Genomic DNA, 6,031 nt, shown 5'->3' with positions numbered 1-6,031 from the left:
ACAGTAGTCCATTTGAGCCTTCATTTTAAAGTAAAATTATGTGAGAAATGAACATAGTGTATGGGACTACAGACAATGGAGCAACTACAGAGAGAACAAAATTGGAAGAGAATTTGCAGACTACAATGAGATGTAGTTTTTTAAAAAGTAAGATGGCCCTTATAATACTATTTTGATTTGTATTTATTACTGAAAATATTGGTGATCTTCAAATTAGGTGCAACACATATAATTTGGTATGTTACGTAAATAAATACTAAATTAAAGAAAGGAGAAAATAGATGAGGAAAATCTAAAACTGGAAGTACATGTAGGAAGTAAAAATGTAGAAAGTTGTAGTAGATTCTTGCATAGTAAAGTCTACTTGGATGGTAAAGATCACCAAGAGTTGGGACCTACTAGATGGCAGCTAACAAAAACAACATTTACTAATCTTGTTGAGGTTCCCTAGAATTTCATACTCCCTAACATGCCCATGGAAACCCTGGTGGCGTAATGGTTAAGAGCTACGGCTGCTAACCAAAAGGTCGGCAAATCAAATCCACTGGTGCTCCTTGGAAACCCTATGAGGCAGTTCTACTCTGTCCTTTAGGGTTGCTATGAGTCGGAATCAACTCAATGGCAATGAGTTTTTTTGGTAACATGCCCATGCAGCTGAGAACCACACACCACCCAGAGTGAAGCTTTGAATGTTGTTGTTGTTAGGTGCCATAGGTTAGGTTCTGACTCATATAGACCCTATGTCCAATAGAAATAAATGCAGCCCGGTCCTCTACCATCCTCACATTATTGCTATGTTTGAGCCCATTGTTGCATCCACTGTGTCAATCCATCTCATTGAGAGTCTTCTTCTTTTTCACTGATGCTCTACTTTAATAAGCATGATGTCCTTCTCCAGGGACTGGTTCTCCTGATAACAAGTCCAAAGTATTAATACAAAGTCTCATCATCCTCCTTTCTAAGGAGTATTCTGGCTGTACTTCTTCCAAGAAAGATTTTTTCATTCTTCTGGCAGTCCATGTTATAGTCAATATTCTTCGCCAATGCCATAATTCAAAGGTGTCAATTCTTGTTTGGTCTTCCATATTCATTGTCCAGCTTTTGCATGCATATGAGGCAATTAAAATACCACAGCTTGGGTCAGGTGAGCCTTAGTCCTCAAAGTGACATCTTTGTGCTTTAACACTTTAAAGAAGCCCTTTGCAGCAGATTCGCCCAATGCAATACGTCATTTGATTTCTTGACTGCTGCTTTCATGGGCATTGATCCAAGTAAAATGAAATCCTTGACAGCTTCAATCTTTTCTCTGTTTATCATGATGTTGCTTATTGGTCCAGTTGTGAGGATTTTTATTTTATGTAGTCCATACTGAAGGCTGTATTCTTTGCTCTTCATCAGTAAGTGCTTCAAGTCCTCTTCACTTTCAGCAAGCAAGCTTGTGTCATCTGCATATCACAGGTTGTTAAATGAGTCTTCCTGCAATCCTGACACCCTGTTCTTCTTCATATACTCCAGCTTCTCGAATTATTTGCCCAGAATACAGATTGAATAAGTATGGTGAAAGGATACAACCCTGATGCACACCTTTCCTGACTTTAAACCATGCAGTATCTCTTTGTTCTGTTTGAACAACTGCCTCTTGGTCTATGTACAGTTTCCTCACGAGCACAATTAACTGTTCTGGAATTTCCATTCTTTGCAATATTATCCACAATTTGTTATGATCTGCATAGTCAGATGCCTTTGCATAGTCAATAAAACACAGGTAAACTTCTTTCTGGTATTCTCTGCTTTCAGCTGGGATTCATCTGACATCAGCAATGATACCTCTTGTTCCACATCCTCTTCTACATCTGGCTTGAATTTCTGGCAGTTCTCTGTCGATGTACTGTTGCAATCGTTTTTGAATTATCTTCAGTAAAATTTCACTTGCATGTAATATTAGTGATATTGTACCATAATATCCACATTCTGTTAGATCACCTTTCTTTGGAATGGGCACAAATATGGATCTCCTCCAGTCAGTTGGCCAGGTAGCTGTTTTCCAGATTTTTGGCATAGACAAGTGAGCGCTTCCAGCATTGCAACTATTTGTTGAAGAATCTTAAGTGATGTTTCATCAGTTCCTGGAGCCTCGTTTTTTGCCAATGCCTTCAGTGCAGATTCAACTTTTTCCTTCAGCACCATCAGTTCTTGGTCATATGCCACCTCCGGAAATGGTTGAATGTCTATCAATTCTTCTTGGTACAGTGATGCCGTGTATTACTTCCATCTTCTTTGATGCTTTCTGCATCATTCAAGTTTTTGCCTATAGAATCCTTCAATATTGCAACTCGGGGCTTGAATTTTGTCTTCAGTTCTTTCAGCTTGACAAATGCTGAGCGTGTTCTTCCCTTTTGGTTTTCTAACTCCAGGTCTTTGCACATGTCATTATGATACTTTACTTTGTCTTCTCAAGCCATCCTTTGAAATCTTCTGTTTAGCTCTTCTACTTCATCATTTCTTCTTTTCACTTTAGCTACTCAATGTTCAAAAGCAAGTTTCAGAGTCTTTTCTGACATCTGTTATGGTCTTTTCTTTCTTTCCTATCTTGTTAATGACCTCTTGCTTTCTTCTTGTATGATGTCCTTGATGTCATCCTACAACTCTTCTGGTCTTCAGTCATTAGTGTTCAATGTGTCAAATCCATTCTTGAGATGGTCTCTAAATTCAGGTGGGATGTACTCAAGGTTGTAATTTGGCTCTCGTGGACTTGTTTTAATTTCCTTCAACATCGACTTGAACTTGCATATGAGCCATTGATGATCAGGTCTACAGTCAGCCCCTGGCCTTGTTCTGACTGATGATATTGAGCTTTTCCAACATCTCTTTCCACAGATGTAGACCATTTGATTCCTGTGTATTCCATCTGGTGAGGTCCTCATGTATAGTCACATTTATGTTGTTGAGAAAGGTATTTCCAATGAATAAGTCATCGGTCTTGCAAAATTCTATCGTGTGATCTCTGGCATTGTTTCCATCACCAAAGCCATATTCTCCAACCACTGATCCTTTTTCTTTGTTTCCAACTTTTGCATTCCAATCACCAGTAATTATCAATGCATCTTGATTGCATGTTTGATCAATTTCAGACTGCAGAAGTTGGTAAAATCTTCAATTTTTTCATCTTTGGCATTAGTGATTTGAATAATAGTCATATTAACTGGCCTACCTTTTAGGTGTGTAGATATTATCCTATCATTGACAGCGCTGTACTTCAGGATCCGTCTTGAAATTTTATTTTCAGTAATGAGTGCATCACCCTTCCTCTTCAGTTTGTCATTACAGGCATGGTAGACCATTTGATTGTCTGATTCAAAATGGCCAATACCAGTCCATTTCAGCTCAGTAATGCCTAGGATATCAATCTTCAAGCATTCCATTTCATTTTTGACAAATTCCAATTTTCCTTGATTCATATTTCATACATCCCACGTTCCAATTACTGATGGATGTTTGCAGCTGCTTTTTCTCATTTTGAGTCATCCTTTATCAGTAAGTGAAGGTCCCCAAATCTTTACTGCATCCATGTCATTAAGGTCAACTCTACTTTGAGAAGGCAGCTCTTCCCCAGTCATATTTTGAGTGCCTTCCAACTTGAGGTGCTCATTTTCCAGCACTGTATCAGACAATGTTCCACTGCTATGCATAGGGATTTCAGTGGCTTTTTTTTTCTTTCTGAAATAGGCTCCAGGTCCTTCCTCCTAGTCTGTCTTAGTCTGGATGCTCTGCTAAAACCTGTCCACCATGGGTGATCATACTGGTGTTTGAAATACCAGTGGCATAGCTTCCAGCATCACAGCAACACGCAAGCCACCACAGTACAACAAAGTGATAGACAGGTGGTGGGAAGCTTTGAATTGGTAGTTTAATTTAGGCAGCAAAGAGTAAAAAGCAAACCACAGATTTGAGAGAGTCATTTTATACAGAGATAAAAGATTTGCCCAGGGAGTCAAGAAACCTGGATTCTATTTCATAAGCCTATTGTTTAATTCATGCGACATATGATGAAGATTGCTTCATCAGTCCTTAGCAAAAGGGAAAATAAATGGCAATATTTTGATTTTTCTGAAAAGTATATTTATTCAGTTTAAAGGAATAAGTTAAAAAATCAACAACCCTTATATGCTTAAAGGGTGCTGAGTTTCTGTGTAGGATGATTAAAAAAAAAACTTTTGAAAATAGATAATGGTAATGGTCACACACCATGGTGAATGTAGTTAATGTCACTGAATTGTACACTTAAAATTGGTTAAAATGTAAATTTTTCATTATGTATATTTTACCGCAGTATTTTTTTTAAATCAACAAGTTTATATCAAGTCCCTAATTTTTATTTATTGATTGATTTGATTTGAGCTTCTTAGTGGTTTATGAACTCAGGAAGGCTGGATTTTGTATCTTCGTGGGTTATGTTAGCTTCTATTAGTCCACCTGGAATAAAGTGTCTAAAATTTTTTCTGGTAATATTTGGGTCTGCTATGCTTCTAAACTTTATTGTGCATTTGAATCACTGGGCATCTTGTCAAAATGCAGATTCTGATTCAGTTGGTCTGGGATGGGGCCTGAGAGGTTACTTTTTTTTAACAAGCTCCCAGGTGATGCCAATGCCGCTGATTTGGGGACCATGCTTTAAGAAGCAAGGGTTTACATGAAATCAAAGTAAAAGAAAACACCTGCATTTCTGAAAATTGATCCAGCTAACAATACTGTGTGGGCTGAGCCTATAACCGGAGCCGTGGTGGTGTAGTGGTTAAGAGTTTGGCTACTAACCAACAAGGCCAGAAGTTCAAACCCAGCAGCCATTCCTCAGAAACCCTCTAGCATGGTTCCTGTCTACGCTAGCTGGTTGTAGTCCTTTAACAACCACACTATATACAAATGTTTGCTTCTCACTGTTGGGACTTTTCCTCTTGCTCCTTAAATATTAGGAGACTTAGTTCTTCTTGTAAATATCTGTGAACAGCTCTACTCATATCTTCATTAAAGTTGTAAGTACTGTACCCCTGATGATTGATTTTGGACTTTTGGAAGAATTACAATCCCAGTAAAAGAAGCTTGCTTGGCTCTTTTATCATGACAAAATACATGGATAAATAAAAATGTGAAAAATCATTGTTGTAAAATAATCCTCTAAAGTATCCAGATCTCATTGTAAAGCAATTAATAATGCATAAAGACAAAGGTTACATAAAATCCAAATTCTAATATTGAGAAGTACTTAATCTACCCCAACGTAAAAGCCCAGTCAAAAAAGACCCATCCTGCACCAAAATACACGTTCAAAAATCGATATTTGCATGCCCAAGACTTGTTTGAAAGGCGATTATGGTCTCACAAGTAAATCATAAGAATTTTTGAAATTTTGTAAATGCTATATTTATATGACAGACAAGAACCACTCTGAAGGAATCATTATGGTTTGGGAAATGATATGCAATTTCAAAATCATCTAAATCATTTCAATTGCCTGTATTTACATTTATATAATGGGTATTTATAATGGTGATTATTTTAGAACTTACCTTGTTTTCAAGGATCTCACATTGGTTTCTATGGGAACCAGAATGGCTCTGAAGAGGAGCGTTTTTAAAAACTCTTTTCACATTCAGTGACTGTTAACTGAACTGCAAATTCTGTTTGTCTGTTAGCAGTTTTTAACTCTTAAATTTTAACGCGGAAATAAAAGTTGGGCATTTGAGCTTCATAAATCATTTTAAATAATAAAAAACTATTTTTATGAAACATCTGGCACATTGAAACATTTGAAAAACAAAATAACTAGGTTTAGGAGCTAATAATCTGTTCACTTTATTAAATTCATTAGTGATTAATCTACATTGGCAATGTGTTTACTCTTGGAAAATTATGTAAAGAGAAACTTCATCTGACATATTGTATTCAATACATTTTATCTGCTATTGATACGTAGATATATGTTTTTGGACTTTCGCAAAAATCTCTTAGAAAAGCAGTGTAAAATGTTCTGCAT

This window comes from Trichechus manatus, unplaced genomic scaffold (genome assembly GCF_000243295.1).
Source record: "Trichechus manatus latirostris isolate Lorelei unplaced genomic scaffold, TriManLat1.0 scaffold00156, whole genome shotgun sequence".
In the NCBI taxonomy this organism is placed as follows: Eukaryota; Metazoa; Chordata; class Mammalia; order Sirenia; family Trichechidae; genus Trichechus; species Trichechus manatus.
The sequence above is the reverse complement of the archived record's forward strand: the minus strand, read 5'-3'. Positions refer to the sequence as shown.